The sequence below is a fragment of the Rhinoderma darwinii genome, unplaced genomic scaffold (genome assembly GCF_050947455.1).
Source record: "Rhinoderma darwinii isolate aRhiDar2 unplaced genomic scaffold, aRhiDar2.hap1 Scaffold_3317, whole genome shotgun sequence".
Classification (NCBI taxonomy): domain Eukaryota; kingdom Metazoa; phylum Chordata; class Amphibia; order Anura; family Rhinodermatidae; genus Rhinoderma; species Rhinoderma darwinii.
Window position 1 is genome coordinate 121,365 of NW_027463398.1, and position 21,568 is coordinate 142,932.

Sequence of the window (21,568 nt, forward strand, 5' to 3'; positions counted from 1 at the left end):
GATTGATGCAGCACCACAGTCAAATAGTGGAGTGGAGTGGAGTAGGGGAACAGCAAACAGCCATTAAAGCAGCCAGCCGCCTACCCGCCACAATGGACCTACCTGTGTACACTAGGTGGATGTGATGGAATGTACTGTCGTCCCTACATTTCAAGAAGAAGTAAGAATTGCAGTTGCAACAAACCCTTGCTTGCCTACAAAGAGAGCAGCAATTTGGATTTGTTACTATGTTACCTGGAAGAATAACAAACTGTGCAAGGATGGAGGTTGTAGGAGCAAAGAGAAGTTGTCTGTAAAGTTGGTGGATGCCTATTTTCCATTTTGCAGTCCCTTGTCTCCCTCTTGTGGCCTCCTGGAGGCAAATAAATGTGCAAAAAAAAGACAGCCTGGCGGCCGGCTGTTGCAGTGTTGCCCTCTCAGGCAACACTGAGTGACTGACTGAGCCTCACAGTCTTATATAAAGTTCAGACGGAACTTTGCACGTGTCATAGTGGAGCCCTCAGGATTCCAGAGCCAGCTTTCTGACATCATAATGGGGCCTGCCTCAGAGATAAAAGCCTGGGCCCAGGCAGTGTTGTTCAGTGCTGCTCAGCAGGCAGCACAGGACTGGATTAAAGCTGATACAAGGTGTGAAGGAACAAGGGGTGGCTGTGGGCATGCACTTGCTGCCGCTGCCAGTGTTTATCTGCATGGCAGGAGGGCATTTGGGCGTTGCCAGGAAGGCGTTTTTATGTAGATTCCTCCTCTTTCAGCACTGCATTGTGGTGCAAGCAAAAGAAGCAAATCCTGTCTGGCTTCCTCTCCGGCCTTTATTCACCTCCCGCTTAGTAGCTGTAAATGTGTGTGAGCCTGCAGGGCCCCATGGAATTGCCTAGGAGTAGGCTGAATCGCTGCAAGGGGTGAACAGCAGTATGGGACAGGCTCGGGCAAGGCAAGGGCCGCTCGGGTTATCGCTTCTCGGCCTTTTGGCTAAGATCAAGTGTAGTATCTGTTCTTATCAGTTTAATATCTGATACGTCCCCTATCTGGGGACCATATATTAAATGGATTTTTAGAACAGGGAGATGGAAATAGAGCTTGCTCTGTCCACTCCACGCATTGACCTGGTATTGCAGTATTTCCAGGACCGGTGCACCCTTCCCTTATGTGTTGACTAAAATCAGATTCCAAAAGTGTTTTTTCTCTTTGCCATTGTTTCTGTCTTTCTGAAGGGATCTCCCCTTTTAATCCCATTATTTCAACACCTGTTGGACAATGCATTTGTACAGTCATGTGTGATAATGAGCTCATTTATTAAATGCAATTAATGAATACATTGCCACCTCTTGTTGTGTGTGTGTGTGTGTGTGTGTGTGTGTCTTCTGTGTTTCTGTGTTTCCGGCATTTCACATTGGAACAGCTCATTCACCTTCCTTGTCTTCTCTCCGCCCTCCCTCCCTCCCTCCCTCCCTCCTAGGTAAGTTAAAGAGCTGCACCTGAGCCAGCCACTGATTGATGCAGCACCACAGTCAAATAGTGGAGTGGAGTGGAGTAGGGGAACAGCAAACAGCCATTAAAGCAGCCAGCCGCCTACCCGCCACAATGGACCTACCTGTGTACACTAGGTGGATGTGATGGAATGTACTGTCGTCCCTACATTTCAAGAAGAAGTAAGAATTGCAGTTGCAACAAACCCTTGCTTGCCTACAAAGAGAGCAGCAATTTGGATTTGTTACTATGTTACCTGGAAGAATAACAAACTGTGCAAGGATGGAGGTTGTAGGAGCAAAGAGAAGTTGTCTGTAAAGTTGGTGGATGCCTATTTTCCATTTTGCAGTCCCTTGTCTCCCTCTTGTGGCCTCCTGGAGGCAAATAAATGTGCAAAAAAAAGACAGCCTGGCGGCCGGCTGTTGCAGTGTTGCCCTCTCAGGCAACACTGAGTGACTGACTGAGCCTCACAGTCTTATATAAAGTTCAGACGGAACTTTGCACGTGTCATAGTGGAGCCCTCAGGATTCCAGAGCCAGCTTTCTGACATCATAATGGGGCCTGCCTCAGAGATAAAAGCCTGGGCCCAGGCAGTGTTGTTCAGTGCTGCTCAGCAGGCAGCACAGGACTGGATTAAAGCTGATACAAGGTGTGAAGGAACAAGGGGTGGCTGTGGGCATGCACTTGCTGCCGCTGCCAGTGTTTATCTGCATGGCAGGAGGGCATTTGGGCGTTGCCAGGAAGGCGTTTTTATGTAGATTCCTCCTCTTTCAGCACTGCATTGTGGTGCAAGCAAAAGAAGCAAATCCTGTCTGGCTTCCTCTCCGGCCTTTATTCACCTCCCGCTTAGTAGCTGTAAATGTGTGTGAGCCTGCAGGGCCCCATGGAATTGCCTAGGAGTAGGCTGAATCGCTGCAAGGGGTGAACAGCAGTATGGGACAGGCTCGGGCAAGGCAAGGGCCGCTCGGGTTATCGCTTCTCGGCCTTTTGGCTAAGATCAAGTGTAGTATCTGTTCTTATCAGTTTAATATCTGATACGTCCCCTATCTGGGGACCATATATTAAATGGATTTTTAGAACAGGGAGATGGAAATAGAGCTTGCTCTGTCCACTCCACGCATTGACCTGGTATTGCAGTATTTCCAGGACCGGTGCACCCTTCCCTTATGTGTTGACTAAAATCAGATTCCAAAAGTGTTTTTTCTCTTTGCCATTGTTTCTGTCTTTCTGAAGGGATCTCCCCTTTTAATCCCATTATTTCAACACCTGTTGGACAATGCATTTGTACAGTCATGTGTGATAATGAGCTCATTTATTAAATGCAATTAATGAATACATTGCCACCTCTTGTTGTGTGTGTGTGTGTGTGTGTGTGTGTGTCTTCTGTGTTTCTGTGTTTCCGGCATTTCACATTGGAACAGCTCATTCACCTTCCTTGTCTTCTCTCCGCCCTCCCTCCCTCCCTCCCTCCCTCCTAGGTAAGTTAAAGAGCTGCACCTGAGCCAGCCACTGATTGATGCAGCACCACAGTCAAATAGTGGAGTGGAGTGGAGTAGGGGAACAGCAAACAGCCATTAAAGCAGCCAGCCGCCTACCCGCCACAATGGACCTACCTGTGTACACTAGGTGGATGTGATGGAATGTACTGTCGTCCCTACATTTCAAGAAGAAGTAAGAATTGCAGTTGCAACAAACCCTTGCTTGCCTACAAAGAGAGCAGCAATTTGGATTTGTTACTATGTTACCTGGAAGAATAACAAACTGTGCAAGGATGGAGGTTGTAGGAGCAAAGAGAAGTTGTCTGTAAAGTTGGTGGATGCCTATTTTCCATTTTGCAGTCCCTTGTCTCCCTCTTGTGGCCTCCTGGAGGCAAATAAATGTGCAAAAAAAAGACAGCCTGGCGGCCGGCTGTTGCAGTGTTGCCCTCTCAGGCAACACTGAGTGACTGACTGAGCCTCACAGTCTTATATAAAGTTCAGACGGAACTTTGCACGTGTCATAGTGGAGCCCTCAGGATTCCAGAGCCAGCTTTCTGACATCATAATGGGGCCTGCCTCAGAGATAAAAGCCTGGGCCCAGGCAGTGTTGTTCAGTGCTGCTCAGCAGGCAGCACAGGACTGGATTAAAGCTGATACAAGGTGTGAAGGAACAAGGGGTGGCTGTGGGCATGCACTTGCTGCCGCTGCCAGTGTTTATCTGCATGGCAGGAGGGCATTTGGGCGTTGCCAGGAAGGCGTTTTTATGTAGATTCCTCCTCTTTCAGCACTGCATTGTGGTGCAAGCAAAAGAAGCAAATCCTGTCTGGCTTCCTCTCCGGCCTTTATTCACCTCCCGCTTAGTAGCTGTAAATGTGTGTGAGCCTGCAGGGCCCCATGGAATTGCCTAGGAGTAGGCTGAATCGCTGCAAGGGGTGAACAGCAGTATGGGACAGGCTCGGGCAAGGCAAGGGCCGCTCGGGTTATCGCTTCTCGGCCTTTTGGCTAAGATCAAGTGTAGTATCTGTTCTTATCAGTTTAATATCTGATACGTCCCCTATCTGGGGACCATATATTAAATGGATTTTTAGAACAGGGAGATGGAAATAGAGCTTGCTCTGTCCACTCCACGCATTGACCTGGTATTGCAGTATTTCCAGGACCGGTGCACCCTTCCCTTATGTGTTGACTAAAATCAGATTCCAAAAGTGTTTTTTCTCTTTGCCATTGTTTCTGTCTTTCTGAAGGGATCTCCCCTTTTAATCCCATTATTTCAACACCTGTTGGACAATGCATTTGTACAGTCATGTGTGATAATGAGCTCATTTATTAAATGCAATTAATGAATACATTGCCACCTCTTGTTGTGTGTGTGTGTGTGTGTGTGTGTGTGTCTTCTGTGTTTCTGTGTTTCCGGCATTTCACATTGGAACAGCTCATTCACCTTCCTTGTCTTCTCTCCGCCCTCCCTCCCTCCCTCCCTCCTAGGTAAGTTAAAGAGCTGCACCTGAGCCAGCCACTGATTGATGCAGCACCACAGTCAAATAGTGGAGTGGAGTGGAGTAGGGGAACAGCAAACAGCCATTAAAGCAGCCAGCCGCCTACCCGCCACAATGGACCTACCTGTGTACACTAGGTGGATGTGATGGAATGTACTGTCGTCCCTACATTTCAAGAAGAAGTAAGAATTGCAGTTGCAACAAACCCTTGCTTGCCTACAAAGAGAGCAGCAATTTGGATTTGTTACTATGTTACCTGGAAGAATAACAAACTGTGCAAGGATGGAGGTTGTAGGAGCAAAGAGAAGTTGTCTGTAAAGTTGGTGGATGCCTATTTTCCATTTTGCAGTCCCTTGTCTCCCTCTTGTGGCCTCCTGGAGGCAAATAAATGTGCAAAAAAAAGACAGCCTGGCGGCCGGCTGTTGCAGTGTTGCCCTCTCAGGCAACACTGAGTGACTGACTGAGCCTCACAGTCTTATATAAAGTTCAGACGGAACTTTGCACGTGTCATAGTGGAGCCCTCAGGATTCCAGAGCCAGCTTTCTGACATCATAATGGGGCCTGCCTCAGAGATAAAAGCCTGGGCCCAGGCAGTGTTGTTCAGTGCTGCTCAGCAGGCAGCACAGGACTGGATTAAAGCTGATACAAGGTGTGAAGGAACAAGGGGTGGCTGTGGGCATGCACTTGCTGCCGCTGCCAGTGTTTATCTGCATGGCAGGAGGGCATTTGGGCGTTGCCAGGAAGGCGTTTTTATGTAGATTCCTCCTCTTTCAGCACTGCATTGTGGTGCAAGCAAAAGAAGCAAATCCTGTCTGGCTTCCTCTCCGGCCTTTATTCACCTCCCGCTTAGTAGCTGTAAATGTGTGTGAGCCTGCAGGGCCCCATGGAATTGCCTAGGAGTAGGCTGAATCGCTGCAAGGGGTGAACAGCAGTATGGGACAGGCTCGGGCAAGGCAAGGGCCGCTCGGGTTATCGCTTCTCGGCCTTTTGGCTAAGATCAAGTGTAGTACCTGCTCAAGCTGAGGTTAGTAATCATCCCTGCCGGTGGTACGTGGGCCATCGTAGGGGGATGACAGAACGCCGAGGTGAGGGCAGGGAACCACAACGGTCATCGCTCTGGTGTACGCATTTGGTTTAAAGGTACCATTTGTAGGTGACCAGGCGACCGCCGGATCGAGGTCATTAGGCTGGGTAGTTTGGAAGCCCGAGTTGCTATGTGCCCCAGGGCTGGTGACCCTGGGGTGCCCTAACTCACTGGGGGTGGGATCCCACTGAGTGAAGGCACACTTGCACGCACTCTCTTTCATGCTATATGAGCACACACCTTTATTCTCCCGGCCTTCTGGCTGGGAGATGAGGAATTTTTTTTTTACCTGGCGGATGTCCAGGCTGTATCACAGCGCACATCCACTTATTTAATTTTGTTTTTCACTGTGTGTTTGTCACGTTTGTCACAGGATTTCGGATGCGGTGCCCTTTTGGGACCCGTCCAAGGTCTAGGGGGAAAATGTGTGGCCTTCTGGTTCCTTTTTCCCCTGCAACCCGGCCTCCCTTCTTCGGAAGGGAGGTGCAAGTAGAAGCAGGCTCCAAGGTGGACACTGGGGTGGCAGCCCAGGTAGAAGCCTTGGAGTGTTGTTGGGTCTCCCTAAGCTTCGGCAAGGGGGGATCATCGATCCTCGATCCTCTTGGCCTAAGGCTTGGAGGGTCGGGGAATGGTTATGCGGGGCCTCTCTCTTTTAAGAGAAGGGCTGCGATAGACCGCATCCTTGTGCACTTTTTGTGTGGCACCCCTGCACTTTTTTTTGCACTTGGGTGATAGAAAGCACGACTCGGGCTTTCAAATAAAAAAAAAAAAAATCTGTTCTTATCAGTTTAATATCTGATACGTCCCCTATCTGGGGACCATATATTAAATGGATTTTTAGAACAGGGAGATGGAAATAGAGCTTGCTCTGTCCACTCCACGCATTGACCTGGTATTGCAGTATTTCCAGGACCGGTGCACCCTTCCCTTATGTGTTGACTAAAATCAGATTCCAAAAGTGTTTTTTCTCTTTGCCATTGTTTCTGTCTTTCTGAAGGGATCTCCCCTTTTAATCCCATTATTTCAACACCTGTTGGACAATGCATTTGTACAGTCATGTGTGATAATGAGCTCATTTATTAAATGCAATTAATGAATACATTGCCACCTCTTGTTGTGTGTGTGTGTGTGTGTGTGTGTGTGTCTTCTGTGTTTCTGTGTTTCCGGCATTTCACATTGGAACAGCTCATTCACCTTCCTTGTCTTCTCTCCGCCCTCCCTCCCTCCCTCCCTCCTAGGTAAGTTAAAGAGCTGCACCTGAGCCAGCCACTGATTGATGCAGCACCACAGTCAAATAGTGGAGTGGAGTGGAGTAGGGGAACAGCAAACAGCCATTAAAGCAGCCAGCCGCCTACCCGCCACAATGGACCTACCTGTGTACACTAGGTGGATGTGATGGAATGTACTGTCGTCCCTACATTTCAAGAAGAAGTAAGAATTGCAGTTGCAACAAACCCTTGCTTGCCTACAAAGAGAGCAGCAATTTGGATTTGTTACTATGTTACCTGGAAGAATAACAAACTGTGCAAGGATGGAGGTTGTAGGAGCAAAGAGAAGTTGTCTGTAAAGTTGGTGGATGCCTATTTTCCATTTTGCAGTCCCTTGTCTCCCTCTTGTGGCCTCCTGGAGGCAAATAAATGTGCAAAAAAAAGACAGCCTGGCGGCCGGCTGTTGCAGTGTTGCCCTCTCAGGCAACACTGAGTGACTGACTGAGCCTCACAGTCTTATATAAAGTTCAGACGGAACTTTGCACGTGTCATAGTGGAGCCCTCAGGATTCCAGAGCCAGCTTTCTGACATCATAATGGGGCCTGCCTCAGAGATAAAAGCCTGGGCCCAGGCAGTGTTGTTCAGTGCTGCTCAGCAGGCAGCACAGGACTGGATTAAAGCTGATACAAGGTGTGAAGGAACAAGGGGTGGCTGTGGGCATGCACTTGCTGCCGCTGCCAGTGTTTATCTGCATGGCAGGAGGGCATTTGGGCGTTGCCAGGAAGGCGTTTTTATGTAGATTCCTCCTCTTTCAGCACTGCATTGTGGTGCAAGCAAAAGAAGCAAATCCTGTCTGGCTTCCTCTCCGGCCTTTATTCACCTCCCGCTTAGTAGCTGTAAATGTGTGTGAGCCTGCAGGGCCCCATGGAATTGCCTAGGAGTAGGCTGAATCGCTGCAAGGGGTGAACAGCAGTATGGGACAGGCTCGGGCAAGGCAAGGGCCGCTCGGGTTATCGCTTCTCGGCCTTTTGGCTAAGATCAAGTGTAGTATCTGTTCTTATCAGTTTAATATCTGATACGTCCCCTATCTGGGGACCATATATTAAATGGATTTTTAGAACAGGGAGATGGAAATAGAGCTTGCTCTGTCCACTCCACGCATTGACCTGGTATTGCAGTATTTCCAGGACCGGTGCACCCTTCCCTTATGTGTTGACTAAAATCAGATTCCAAAAGTGTTTTTTCTCTTTGCCATTGTTTCTGTCTTTCTGAAGGGATCTCCCCTTTTAATCCCATTATTTCAACACCTGTTGGACAATGCATTTGTACAGTCATGTGTGATAATGAGCTCATTTATTAAATGCAATTAATGAATACATTGCCACCTCTTGTTGTGTGTGTGTGTGTGTGTGTGTGTGTGTCTTCTGTGTTTCTGTGTTTCCGGCATTTCACATTGGAACAGCTCATTCACCTTCCTTGTCTTCTCTCCGCCCTCCCTCCCTCCCTCCCTCCCTCCTAGGTAAGTTAAAGAGCTGCACCTGAGCCAGCCACTGATTGATGCAGCACCACAGTCAAATAGTGGAGTGGAGTGGAGTAGGGGAACAGCAAACAGCCATTAAAGCAGCCAGCCGCCTACCCGCCACAATGGACCTACCTGTGTACACTAGGTGGATGTGATGGAATGTACTGTCGTCCCTACATTTCAAGAAGAAGTAAGAATTGCAGTTGCAACAAACCCTTGCTTGCCTACAAAGAGAGCAGCAATTTGGATTTGTTACTATGTTACCTGGAAGAATAACAAACTGTGCAAGGATGGAGGTTGTAGGAGCAAAGAGAAGTTGTCTGTAAAGTTGGTGGATGCCTATTTTCCATTTTGCAGTCCCTTGTCTCCCTCTTGTGGCCTCCTGGAGGCAAATAAATGTGCAAAAAAAAGACAGCCTGGCGGCCGGCTGTTGCAGTGTTGCCCTCTCAGGCAACACTGAGTGACTGACTGAGCCTCACAGTCTTATATAAAGTTCAGACGGAACTTTGCACGTGTCATAGTGGAGCCCTCAGGATTCCAGAGCCAGCTTTCTGACATCATAATGGGGCCTGCCTCAGAGATAAAAGCCTGGGCCCAGGCAGTGTTGTTCAGTGCTGCTCAGCAGGCAGCACAGGACTGGATTAAAGCTGATACAAGGTGTGAAGGAACAAGGGGTGGCTGTGGGCATGCACTTGCTGCCGCTGCCAGTGTTTATCTGCATGGCAGGAGGGCATTTGGGCGTTGCCAGGAAGGCGTTTTTATGTAGATTCCTCCTCTTTCAGCACTGCATTGTGGTGCAAGCAAAAGAAGCAAATCCTGTCTGGCTTCCTCTCCGGCCTTTATTCACCTCCCGCTTAGTAGCTGTAAATGTGTGTGAGCCTGCAGGGCCCCATGGAATTGCCTAGGAGTAGGCTGAATCGCTGCAAGGGGTGAACAGCAGTATGGGACAGGCTCGGGCAAGGCAAGGGCCGCTCGGGTTATCGCTTCTCGGCCTTTTGGCTAAGATCAAGTGTAGTATCTGTTCTTATCAGTTTAATATCTGATACGTCCCCTATCTGGGGACCATATATTAAATGGATTTTTAGAACAGGGAGATGGAAATAGAGCTTGCTCTGTCCACTCCACGCATTGACCTGGTATTGCAGTATTTCCAGGACCGGTGCACCCTTCCCTTATGTGTTGACTAAAATCAGATTCCAAAAGTGTTTTTTCTCTTTGCCATTGTTTCTGTCTTTCTGAAGGGATCTCCCCTTTTAATCCCATTATTTCAACACCTGTTGGACAATGCATTTGTACAGTCATGTGTGATAATGAGCTCATTTATTAAATGCAATTAATGAATACATTGCCACCTCTTGTTGTGTGTGTGTGTGTGTGTGTGTGTGTGTCTTCTGTGTTTCTGTGTTTCCGGCATTTCACATTGGAACAGCTCATTCACCTTCCTTGTCTTCTCTCCGCCCTCCCTCCCTCCCTCCCTCCTAGGTAAGTTAAAGAGCTGCACCTGAGCCAGCCACTGATTGATGCAGCACCACAGTCAAATAGTGGAGTGGAGTGGAGTAGGGGAACAGCAAACAGCCATTAAAGCAGCCAGCCGCCTACCCGCCACAATGGACCTACCTGTGTACACTAGGTGGATGTGATGGAATGTACTGTCGTCCCTACATTTCAAGAAGAAGTAAGAATTGCAGTTGCAACAAACCCTTGCTTGCCTACAAAGAGAGCAGCAATTTGGATTTGTTACTATGTTACCTGGAAGAATAACAAACTGTGCAAGGATGGAGGTTGTAGGAGCAAAGAGAAGTTGTCTGTAAAGTTGGTGGATGCCTATTTTCCATTTTGCAGTCCCTTGTCTCCCTCTTGTGGCCTCCTGGAGGCAAATAAATGTGCAAAAAAAAGACAGCCTGGCGGCCGGCTGTTGCAGTGTTGCCCTCTCAGGCAACACTGAGTGACTGACTGAGCCTCACAGTCTTATATAAAGTTCAGACGGAACTTTGCACGTGTCATAGTGGAGCCCTCAGGATTCCAGAGCCAGCTTTCTGACATCATAATGGGGCCTGCCTCAGAGATAAAAGCCTGGGCCCAGGCAGTGTTGTTCAGTGCTGCTCAGCAGGCAGCACAGGACTGGATTAAAGCTGATACAAGGTGTGAAGGAACAAGGGGTGGCTGTGGGCATGCACTTGCTGCCGCTGCCAGTGTTTATCTGCATGGCAGGAGGGCATTTGGGCGTTGCCAGGAAGGCGTTTTTATGTAGATTCCTCCTCTTTCAGCACTGCATTGTGGTGCAAGCAAAAGAAGCAAATCCTGTCTGGCTTCCTCTCCGGCCTTTATTCACCTCCCGCTTAGTAGCTGTAAATGTGTGTGAGCCTGCAGGGCCCCATGGAATTGCCTAGGAGTAGGCTGAATCGCTGCAAGGGGTGAACAGCAGTATGGGACAGGCTCGGGCAAGGCAAGGGCCGCTCGGGTTATCGCTTCTCGGCCTTTTGGCTAAGATCAAGTGTAGTATCTGTTCTTATCAGTTTAATATCTGATACGTCCCCTATCTGGGGACCATATATTAAATGGATTTTTAGAACAGGGAGATGGAAATAGAGCTTGCTCTGTCCACTCCACGCATTGACCTGGTATTGCAGTATTTCCAGGACCGGTGCACCCTTCCCTTATGTGTTGACTAAAATCAGATTCCAAAAGTGTTTTTTCTCTTTGCCATTGTTTCTGTCTTTCTGAAGGGATCTCCCCTTTTAATCCCATTATTTCAACACCTGTTGGACAATGCATTTGTACAGTCATGTGTGATAATGAGCTCATTTATTAAATGCAATTAATGAATACATTGCCACCTCTTGTTGTGTGTGTGTGTGTGTGTGTGTGTGTGTCTTCTGTGTTTCTGTGTTTCCGGCATTTCACATTGGAACAGCTCATTCACCTTCCTTGTCTTCTCTCCGCCCTCCCTCCCTCCCTCCCTCCTAGGTAAGTTAAAGAGCTGCACCTGAGCCAGCCACTGATTGATGCAGCACCACAGTCAAATAGTGGAGTGGAGTGGAGTAGGGGAACAGCAAACAGCCATTAAAGCAGCCAGCCGCCTACCCGCCACAATGGACCTACCTGTGTACACTAGGTGGATGTGATGGAATGTACTGTCGTCCCTACATTTCAAGAAGAAGTAAGAATTGCAGTTGCAACAAACCCTTGCTTGCCTACAAAGAGAGCAGCAATTTGGATTTGTTACTATGTTACCTGGAAGAATAACAAACTGTGCAAGGATGGAGGTTGTAGGAGCAAAGAGAAGTTGTCTGTAAAGTTGGTGGATGCCTATTTTCCATTTTGCAGTCCCTTGTCTCCCTCTTGTGGCCTCCTGGAGGCAAATAAATGTGCAAAAAAAAGACAGCCTGGCGGCCGGCTGTTGCAGTGTTGCCCTCTCAGGCAACACTGAGTGACTGACTGAGCCTCACAGTCTTATATAAAGTTCAGACGGAACTTTGCACGTGTCATAGTGGAGCCCTCAGGATTCCAGAGCCAGCTTTCTGACATCATAATGGGGCCTGCCTCAGAGATAAAAGCCTGGGCCCAGGCAGTGTTGTTCAGTGCTGCTCAGCAGGCAGCACAGGACTGGATTAAAGCTGATACAAGGTGTGAAGGAACAAGGGGTGGCTGTGGGCATGCACTTGCTGCCGCTGCCAGTGTTTATCTGCATGGCAGGAGGGCATTTGGGCGTTGCCAGGAAGGCGTTTTTATGTAGATTCCTCCTCTTTCAGCACTGCATTGTGGTGCAAGCAAAAGAAGCAAATCCTGTCTGGCTTCCTCTCCGGCCTTTATTCACCTCCCGCTTAGTAGCTGTAAATGTGTGTGAGCCTGCAGGGCCCCATGGAATTGCCTAGGAGTAGGCTGAATCGCTGCAAGGGGTGAACAGCAGTATGGGACAGGCTCGGGCAAGGCAAGGGCCGCTCGGGTTATCGCTTCTCGGCCTTTTGGCTAAGATCAAGTGTAGTATCTGTTCTTATCAGTTTAATATCTGATACGTCCCCTATCTGGGGACCATATATTAAATGGATTTTTAGAACAGGGAGATGGAAATAGAGCTTGCTCTGTCCACTCCACGCATTGACCTGGTATTGCAGTATTTCCAGGACCGGTGCACCCTTCCCTTATGTGTTGACTAAAATCAGATTCCAAAAGTGTTTTTTCTCTTTGCCATTGTTTCTGTCTTTCTGAAGGGATCTCCCCTTTTAATCCCATTATTTCAACACCTGTTGGACAATGCATTTGTACAGTCATGTGTGATAATGAGCTCATTTATTAAATGCAATTAATGAATACATTGCCACCTCTTGTTGTGTGTGTGTGTGTGTGTGTGTGTGTGTCTTCTGTGTTTCTGTGTTTCCGGCATTTCACATTGGAACAGCTCATTCACCTTCCTTGTCTTCTCTCCGCCCTCCCTCCCTCCCTCCCTCCCTCCTAGGTAAGTTAAAGAGCTGCACCTGAGCCAGCCACTGATTGATGCAGCACCACAGTCAAATAGTGGAGTGGAGTGGAGTAGGGGAACAGCAAACAGCCATTAAAGCAGCCAGCCGCCTACCCGCCACAATGGACCTACCTGTGTACACTAGGTGGATGTGATGGAATGTACTGTCGTCCCTACATTTCAAGAAGAAGTAAGAATTGCAGTTGCAACAAACCCTTGCTTGCCTACAAAGAGAGCAGCAATTTGGATTTGTTACTATGTTACCTGGAAGAATAACAAACTGTGCAAGGATGGAGGTTGTAGGAGCAAAGAGAAGTTGTCTGTAAAGTTGGTGGATGCCTATTTTCCATTTTGCAGTCCCTTGTCTCCCTCTTGTGGCCTCCTGGAGGCAAATAAATGTGCAAAAAAAAGACAGCCTGGCGGCCGGCTGTTGCAGTGTTGCCCTCTCAGGCAACACTGAGTGACTGACTGAGCCTCACAGTCTTATATAAAGTTCAGACGGAACTTTGCACGTGTCATAGTGGAGCCCTCAGGATTCCAGAGCCAGCTTTCTGACATCATAATGGGGCCTGCCTCAGAGATAAAAGCCTGGGCCCAGGCAGTGTTGTTCAGTGCTGCTCAGCAGGCAGCACAGGACTGGATTAAAGCTGATACAAGGTGTGAAGGAACAAGGGGTGGCTGTGGGCATGCACTTGCTGCCGCTGCCAGTGTTTATCTGCATGGCAGGAGGGCATTTGGGCGTTGCCAGGAAGGCGTTTTTATGTAGATTCCTCCTCTTTCAGCACTGCATTGTGGTGCAAGCAAAAGAAGCAAATCCTGTCTGGCTTCCTCTCCGGCCTTTATTCACCTCCCGCTTAGTAGCTGTAAATGTGTGTGAGCCTGCAGGGCCCCATGGAATTGCCTAGGAGTAGGCTGAATCGCTGCAAGGGGTGAACAGCAGTATGGGACAGGCTCGGGCAAGGCAAGGGCCGCTCGGGTTATCGCTTCTCGGCCTTTTGGCTAAGATCAAGTGTAGTATCTGTTCTTATCAGTCCTTGTAAGGATAGATAGCTCGGAGAACCACTGGGGGCTATAAACACTAGCTTAGCGATCCAAGAGCGTTCCAGACGAAGCCGGCGACGAACTGCGGAGAAGAACCAGCGAAGACGACGATCCAGAAGGGAGAAGCCGCCATCGGGGAAGAAGCTCCGGGAGATCGCTGCCGGGAAGAAGGAGAACTGCGACAGAGACCTTCGGAGAAGAGCCGCTGCTGAAGGGGATCTTTGAAGAAGCTCGGCCGCAGAAGAAGCTCGACGAGGAACCGCTGCGGAAGAAATTTCGTGGAAGAACCTCGGCCAGCAAGGAGAAGATTTGCATAGCTCCGCCCCCTTCGGGAAAGAGCTATCGAAGATCCTCCCCAAGCGACAGGAACAGCTGGAAGAAGCCATGGCCTCAACCAGCAACCCTGCCACCCAGAAGGAGAAGGCTGATGGACCAGGTGAGCCGGCCCAGGCCAGGACATCTCCTCCTGAAGCCTCCTCAAGCGGACAGGCCACCAGGAAGCCGAACCAGGCTGCTCCAACCCTGGAGCCCTGGATGAAGCAGACGGTGGCCCTGAAGCTGAAGGAGGTGGACGGGAGAGTGCCGGACATGACGGAAGAAGTGTTCTGCCAGAAGATGCTCCTGGACCAGGGCTTCGCTAAGCCGGAGACCATCAGCATCCAGGCCTTCATGACCGGGATGTTCTTCGTGACCTTCGCTTCGATCAACATCTGCAGAAGGTACTGGGAGATGGTGAAAGCGGCGAGGCCTGAATCCCCTTTCTCTCGCTTTGTGGGCAACTGCCCTGTCCAAAGAGAGGAAAGGCGGGTGACGGTCTCAATGCGGAACCCACACACCCCCGGCAAAGACATCACCACGCTCCTGAAGCGGTTCTGCACAGTGGTGAGGGAACCCACCCACATCCTGAACGGACTCGGCTTCTGGACTGGCAAGTGGTCGGTAATCGTCCGACTGAACAAGGATTCGAGCGCGGAAGACGGCCTCCAGCACCTGCCCCAGTCATTCTCGCTGGGCAACTCCTACGGCCTCATCTACTACCCGGACATGCCGCAGATCTGCAGGAGATGCAGCAAGAAGGGTCATTCGGTGAAGGACTGCAAGGAGGACGCCTGCAAGAACTGCCGGGTAACAGGACACGAGACCAAAGACTGCCCGAAACGGACAATGTGCAACCTCTGTGGACAAGCAGCCCACTCCTACAAGGACTGCCCGAAGAGGGATCGATCCTGGGCAACTGTAGCGGCGAAAGCTCCGGCCAGAGGGAACCCCGCCCCAGCCAGAGCTCCAGCGGCGCAGAAGACCGGGAATAAGAAGGATGGTAAGAAGACGACAGTCCCTCCCCCCCGTCTCCCGGCCCTCCCTCGCCCGGCCCTCCCCACCCCCCCGTCCCCAACCCCTGTCACCCCCACTGAGGCTCTAACCTTCTCCTACCCACCCATCTCAGTGGTCCTGTCACCTGCACCTCTCCCAACCCAGCCTCCCTTCTCCCCAGCTCCAGCAGCACTAACATCTTCCCCTCCAGCTGCTGGAGTCCTCTCCCTGGAGGATTTTCCCCCTCTTGTCTCCTCAGGTGCCATCCAGAGGAAGAGAAAGGTGAGGGACAGCCCAGCTGCTGAGTCCTCAAAGCGACAAGTCGTAGAAATCTGCGAAGATTCCCTTGCGCAGCAGGAGGAAATGGAGCAGATGGTGGAGGAACTCGTGTCTGAACCTGAGGTCATCGACTTCACAACAGACATCCAGGTGGCTACAATCCTGGAACAATTTTTGTCAGAGGGCCTGCTGGATCTTTCGGACCCGCCAGGAGAGGAGGATCCGCCCGACCGGACTGGTAACTGAGGTGTATCGTTTGCACTAACCTTCTTTATTCTCCCCCATGGCTGCTAAACTTAACATCTTTAGCCTCAATGTGAGGAGTGTTAGAGATAGGACTAGATGTCAGATGGTGCTAACTTTTCTTTCCAGGCAGTCGAGTGATGTATTTATGCTGCAGGAATGTACTCTCCCCTCTTCCAGGTCATACCATCATCTGGCCAGGCAGTGGACCCATGGCCCGTCCTACTGGTCTGGTGGGGGCGACTGTAAGTCTGCAGGGGTTGCCATCCTGATTAGGGGAAGCGTATTTACTGTTGACTCTGTCCAGGAGCTCGCCTGCGGCCGCTTGTTGGTCGTAGACGGTTCCTGGGCAGGAGAGCCGATTAGGCTCATCAACGTGTACGCTCCCCCTATGAAGGCTGAGCGCCTGGAACTATTCCAGACCCTGCGGACCCAGCTCGCCACCACTAGGGCAGTGGTGATGGCCGGGGACTTCAACTGCCCCATCGAAGAGGATGGACGAAGTTCCGGCACTTCAAACAAACTGGATGTCAGTTCCAAACTGCTTATCGAGATGGTAGCCGAAGCATCCTTGCAGGACGTTGTGGGCTCCATGGGGATCGGCTCTGTGAACTATTCATGGAGCCGACCCGATGGCTCACTTCGTTCTCGGATTGACTTTGTGTTCACCTCCCGGGCAGTCAAGCAGCATGGGCACTCCATGGTCCCCTGCTTCTTCTCTGACCACAGGGCCATTCTCTTCCAGGGTGCCATCGGCCACGGTTTTCCTCCCGGCCCTGGCTCCTGGAAGCTGAATTGTGCCCTGCTGGAAAGAGAGGAGGTACTGGCGGAACTTAGAGACGCCTATATTGTTTGGAGGAATGATAAAGTTTTCTTTGACAAAACCTGTGACTGGTGGGAATATGTTAAAGTTGAATTTCGTTGTTTCTTTCAGGCAAAAAGTCGCCAACAGGCGTGTGAGAGGAAGAGAGACTTCAGAGAGATGCAGCGTCAGCTGCGATCCCTGCAAGACCTCCTTCAATGCGGCTGGGACGTCAGGAAGGAGCTGGAGGAAGCCAAAAAGGGCCTGAAAAGGCACTTTGAGGAGGAATCCAAGCGAATTGTCTTTCGTTCCAAGGTGGAGAACCTGGAGAAGGGTGAGAAATGTAACTCGTTCTTTTTCAGGAAACTCCATGCCGGCCACACGCCCCTGAAGGAACTCCGAGATGAGACCGGAAACATGCATTCTGGGAAGAAGGAGGTGATGGGAGTCGTCACAGACTACTACCGAAGCCTCTACTCCCGGAAAACCACTGACCCCGAAGCCGCCGATAAATTCCTGTCAGGTATCACTAATCATCTTGATCCTGCAGGTACGGAGGCTATGGATGTACCCCTGACGGTGGAGGAACTGCTCTCTGCCGCTAAATCCTTCAGACCCGGCAGGACCCCGGGCAGTGATGGTCTCCCAGCAGAGCTCTATGTAGCGCTGGGGGACTTGATCTGTCCGGACCTGCTGGAGCTCTATGAGGAGATGGTGGTGGAGGGTAGAATGCCACCGTCCTTGAGAGAAGGCATGATCACGATCTTGTATAAGCGGAAGGGGGAGAGATGTGACCTGAAAAACTGGCGTCCCATCTCTCTCCTGAACGTGGACTACAAGATCCTCGCCAAAGTATTGGCCAACAGACTGAAGGTTGTCATCGGACGGATCATCGGATCGGACCAAACCTGCGGCATTCCTGGCCGTAGGGTGGCCGACAGTCTTGCCCTGGTGAGGGACACGGTGCATTACATGCAAAGCCGCCGTACACACGCGGCCCTGGTCAGTCTGGATCAGGAGAAGGCTTTTGACCGGGTCTCTCACGAATTCATGGGTAAGGCTCTGCGTAGGCTGCGGCTTGGCAGGTTGTTCTGTTTGTATGTTAACCTGATGTATTGCGACATTTACAGCTCGGTGCTGGTGAACGGCTGGAAGACTGACCCCTTTCCTGTATCGTCGGGGGTTAGACAAGGCTGTCCTCTTTCACCTCTCCTTTTTGTTTGTGTTATAGAGCTCTTCGCAGAGGCTATCCGGCAGAATGGAGAGATCAGAGGGATCACCGCACCAGGTCCAGGACACTTCGAGGTCAAATGCTCGCTGTACATGGACGACGTGACCGTCTTCTGCACTGACCAGAGTTCGGTGACTGCACTCGTCCAGACCTGCGAGGAGTTCGGACGCGCTTCAGGGGCAAAAGTCAACTGCGGGAAGTCGGAAGCCATGCTCTTCGGAAAGTGGTACCTGCCTTCTCCTGCCTCCTTCCCGTTTACTATCAAGCCGGACTTCATCAAAATTCTGGGAGTCTGGTTCGGTAAGGAAGGTGCAGCCCTAAAGTCGTGGGAAGAACGCTTGGCCAAAGTCAACCAAAGGATCGGACTGTGGAGCCTCAGACAACTCACTATTGAGGGCAAAGCAATGGTCCTGCGTAACGAAGTCTTGCCTGTGCTACAATACACTGCACAGGCATGGCCCCCTCTTGCCACCGTCTCGAGGGCCATTACCAGGACTGTGTTTCGCTTCATCTGGGGCTCGAAAATGGACAGAGTAAAGCGGACTGTTATGTACAAGGAGCCCCGCAAAGGTGGGAAGGGTATACCCGACATTCCCACTCTGCTGCGGATCGCTTTTGTATGTGACTGTGTTCGTAGGACTCTGAGGACAGCAAACGGCTCTGCGGGCAAGGCCATGTCCCGCTACTTCCTCCTTCCCCTCTGGCGAGGTTTTGGCTGGGACAAGTGGGACAGCTCCTTCCCTTACAACTGGCACGCTCCCTGGTTCTACGGAGATGTCGTCCGGTTTGTGAGGGAGCATCAACTGGAGGGTCTTAAGCCCGACTTGTGGAAACCTAAGAAGATCCACAAGCACATCAGAGCAAAGGACTCACTGGAGTCTGTTCCAGGGCTTCATGCCGACACGTTGGAGACTGTTTGGACTAACGTGTCATCTGGCAGGTTGACCAACGGGCACAAGGACATTTCATGGATGGCCATCCAGGGAGGACTGCCTCTTAGGTCATTCATGCATGCCCGCAACCTGTGCAAGACCCGGTACTGCCCCAGGTGCCCCTTCACGGAGGAAACATCTTTGCACATTTTCTGGCAGTGCCCCTTTGCACAGGGTCTGTTGAAAGCCTTGGAACATGAACTCAAGGACTCAGTACCCAGGAACAGACTGTCGTACCGCTCGGTACTTTATGGACTATTTCCTGGGAATACCACGGATGGAGCAATCCAGGAAGCCTGGCGCCTTATGAACTGCTTTAAGGACGCTATATGGTTTGCCAGGAACCGTCTGATTTTGCGGAGAGAGAGTGTGTCCGTCCAGGACTGCCGCAGGCTGATCCACAGCCTGCTCAGAGACTATTCCACCTGGGACAGCCCGGACGTCGATGAGGAAGAGGACTGATACTCCCCTTCCCCCCACTCTCCCTTCTTGTGTGTTGTCTTTCAATAAAGCTTCGGGCCTGTGATTTCCCCCTTTCCTATCCCCTCCTACCCACTCCCCTATCCCATCACTTGTCTGTAATGCTTTGTTGTTTGGCGTTAGTGAATGCAAGAATGTTAGTGTAGCATGTGGTGTAATGTATAGCATAGGCTAGCCTGTACTGTGTATTATACTGTCATGTTATGTTTGACGACTGTTATTATTTATTATTTACTGCTTCATGGCTTGCGCTGCGTCGCAGTAATGTTTGTATGATGACGATTGATTGTCAATAAAGCAATTTTCAATCAAAAAATCTGTTCTTATCAGTTTAATATCTGATACGTCCCCTATCTGGGGACCATATATTAAATGGATTTTTAGAACAGGGAGATGGAAATAGAGCTTGCTCTGTCCACTCCACGCATTGACCTGGTATTGCAGTATTTCCAGGACCGGTGCACCCTTCCCTTATGTGTTGACTAAAATCAGATTCCAAAAGTGTTTTTTCTCTTTGCCATTGTTTCTGTCTTTCTGAAGGGATCTCCCCTTTTAATCCCATTATTTCAACACCTGTTGGACAATGCATTTGTACAGTCATGTGTGATAATGAGCTCATTTATTAAATGCAATTAATGAATACATTGCCACCTCTTGTTGTGTGTGTGTGTGTGTGTGTCTTCTGTGTTTCTGTGTTTCCGGCATTTCACATTGGAACAGCTCATTCACCTTCCTTGTCTTCTCTCCGCCCTCCCTCCCTCCCTCCCTCCTAGGTAAGTTAAAGAGCTGCACCTGAGCCAGCCACTGATTGATGCAGCACCACAGTCAAATAGTGGAGTGGAGTGGAGTAGGGGAACAGCAAACAGCCATTAAAGCAGCCAGCCGCCTACCCGCCACAATGGACCTACCTGTGTACACTAGGTGGATGTGATGGAATGTACTGTCGTCCCTACATTTCAAGAAGAAGTAAGAATTGCAGTTGCAACAAACCCTTGCTTGCCTACAAAGAGAGCAGCAATTTGGATTTGTTACTATGTTACCTGGAAGAATAACAAACTGTGCAAGGATGGAGGTTGTAGGAGCAAAGAGAAGTTGTCTGTAAAGTTGGTGGATGCCTATTTTCCATTTTGCAGTCCCTTGTCTCCCTCTTGTGGCCTCCTGGAGGCAAATAAATGTGCAAAAAAAAGACAGCCTGGCGGCCGGCTGTTGCAGTGTTGCCCTCTCAGGCAACACTGAGTGACTGACTGAGCCTCACAGTCTTATATAAAGTTCAGACGGAACTTTGCACGTGTCATAGTGGAGCCCTCAGGATTCCAGAGCCAGCTTTCTGACATCATAATGGGGCCTGCCTCAGAGATAAAAGCCTGGGCCCAGGCAGTGTTGTTCAGTGCTGCTCAGCAGGCAGCACAGGACTGGATTAAAGCTGATACAAGGTGTGAAGGAACAAGGGGTGGCTGTGGGCATGCACTTGCTGCCGCTGCCAGTGTTTATCTGCATGGCAGGAGGGCATTTGGGCGTTGCCAGGAAGGCGTTTTTATGTAGATTCCTCCTCTTTCAGCACTGCATTGTGGTGCAAGCAAAAGAAGCAAATCCTGTCTGGCTTCCTCTCCGGCCTTTATTCACCTCCCGCTTAGTAGCTGTAAATGTGTGTGAGCCTGCAGGGCCCCATGGAATTGCCTAGGAGTAGGCTGAATCGCTGCAAGGGGTGAACAGCAGTATGGGACAGGCTCGGGCAAGGCAAGGGCCGCTCGGGTTATCGCTTCTCGGCCTTTTGGCTCAGATCAGGTTTATTGCCTGGTCTGGGCCGGGGGTTCGGTCTTTCGTGGAGTCCTCTCCGACGTTTTTGGGAGCGATCACCGTGCCGTTGGGCATTCCATATCAAGATGGCAGCTGTGCGGAATACTATTCGTTTTGTGGTAAATGAGCAGAGGAGAGACGAAGTGGATACTGGGCACATCATTGAGAACATCCTTCTGGACCTGGCTGGAGTTAAGTTGGTAGAGGTATTCTGTATCCAAGCTTTCAGTAATATTTCTACGTATGACGTATCCTTTTTTGAGGCCGCCTACTGTCTAAATGTTTTTCAGTTGCTCAAGGAGGAACACATGCATGAGGCTTTAACATCTATTGAAGTGCAACCTCTTTTTTCAGCAGTGGAGAAATGTATCACAATCCACATGTATAACCCATTTCTGGATAGAAGGCTGGTTAGGGCCTTTTTAGCTCACTACTGTACCCATGTTAGAGGTGGTGTGGAGCAGAAGAATCTATGGGGAGTTTTCAATGGTGATATCAAGTACTGGGTCAGGCTGAAACCTGACTCCAGCTGTATTGGAGGAGTGATGAATCCTCCTGCTAATTTTTCAATTGGTGGTAATAAGGGATATCTTTACTACCAAGATATGCCATGCTTTTGTAGATCATGTTTTTCCTACGGGCATACCAAAGATGCATGCAAAGGCAAGGTATGCAGGAATTGTAAAGAAACAGGACATGAGGCTAGTGCATGTATTTCCCCATCCAGGTGTGACATTT

At 50.0% G+C, this 21,568-nt stretch overlaps 9 non-coding genes and 2 pseudogenes across 9 annotated transcripts; all 11 read left to right on the forward strand.

Moving 5' to 3' along the window:
- Nucleotides 1-949: 949 nt before the first annotated feature.
- On the forward strand, nt 950-1,140 carry LOC142704444 (U2 spliceosomal RNA). Its single transcript, XR_012867900.1, has one exon. It is a non-coding gene; the product is annotated as a U2 spliceosomal RNA (small nuclear RNA).
- A 1,298-nt stretch (nt 1,141-2,438) lies between these two features.
- Nucleotides 2,439-2,629, forward strand: LOC142704445 (U2 spliceosomal RNA). Its single transcript, XR_012867901.1, has one exon. It is a non-coding gene; the product is annotated as a U2 spliceosomal RNA (small nuclear RNA).
- A 1,298-nt stretch (nt 2,630-3,927) lies between these two features.
- LOC142704446 (U2 spliceosomal RNA) lies at nt 3,928-4,118 on the forward strand. Its single transcript, XR_012867902.1, has one exon. It is a non-coding gene; the product is annotated as a U2 spliceosomal RNA (small nuclear RNA).
- A 1,294-nt stretch (nt 4,119-5,412) lies between these two features.
- Nucleotides 5,413-5,482, forward strand: LOC142704408 (U2 spliceosomal RNA; annotated as a pseudogene).
- Nucleotides 5,483-6,269: 787 nt separating this feature from the next.
- On the forward strand, nt 6,270-6,451 carry LOC142704391 (U2 spliceosomal RNA). Its single transcript, XR_012867864.1, has one exon. It is a non-coding gene; the product is annotated as a U2 spliceosomal RNA (small nuclear RNA).
- Nucleotides 6,452-7,745: 1,294 nt separating this feature from the next.
- LOC142704447 (U2 spliceosomal RNA) lies at nt 7,746-7,936 on the forward strand. Its single transcript, XR_012867903.1, has one exon. It is a non-coding gene; the product is annotated as a U2 spliceosomal RNA (small nuclear RNA).
- Nucleotides 7,937-9,234: 1,298 nt separating this feature from the next.
- LOC142704449 (U2 spliceosomal RNA) lies at nt 9,235-9,425 on the forward strand. The gene has a single exon (XR_012867904.1). It is a non-coding gene; the product is annotated as a U2 spliceosomal RNA (small nuclear RNA).
- Nucleotides 9,426-10,719: 1,294 nt separating this feature from the next.
- Nucleotides 10,720-10,910, forward strand: LOC142704450 (U2 spliceosomal RNA). The gene has a single exon (XR_012867905.1). It is a non-coding gene; the product is annotated as a U2 spliceosomal RNA (small nuclear RNA).
- Nucleotides 10,911-12,204: 1,294 nt separating this feature from the next.
- Nucleotides 12,205-12,395, forward strand: LOC142704451 (U2 spliceosomal RNA). Its single transcript, XR_012867906.1, has one exon. It is a non-coding gene; the product is annotated as a U2 spliceosomal RNA (small nuclear RNA).
- A 1,298-nt stretch (nt 12,396-13,693) lies between these two features.
- Nucleotides 13,694-13,795, forward strand: LOC142704402 (U2 spliceosomal RNA; annotated as a pseudogene).
- Nucleotides 13,796-19,314: 5,519 nt separating this feature from the next.
- Nucleotides 19,315-19,502, forward strand: LOC142704386 (U2 spliceosomal RNA). The gene has a single exon (XR_012867861.1). It is a non-coding gene; the product is annotated as a U2 spliceosomal RNA (small nuclear RNA).
- The last annotated feature ends 2,066 nt before the right edge of the window (nt 19,503-21,568 follow it).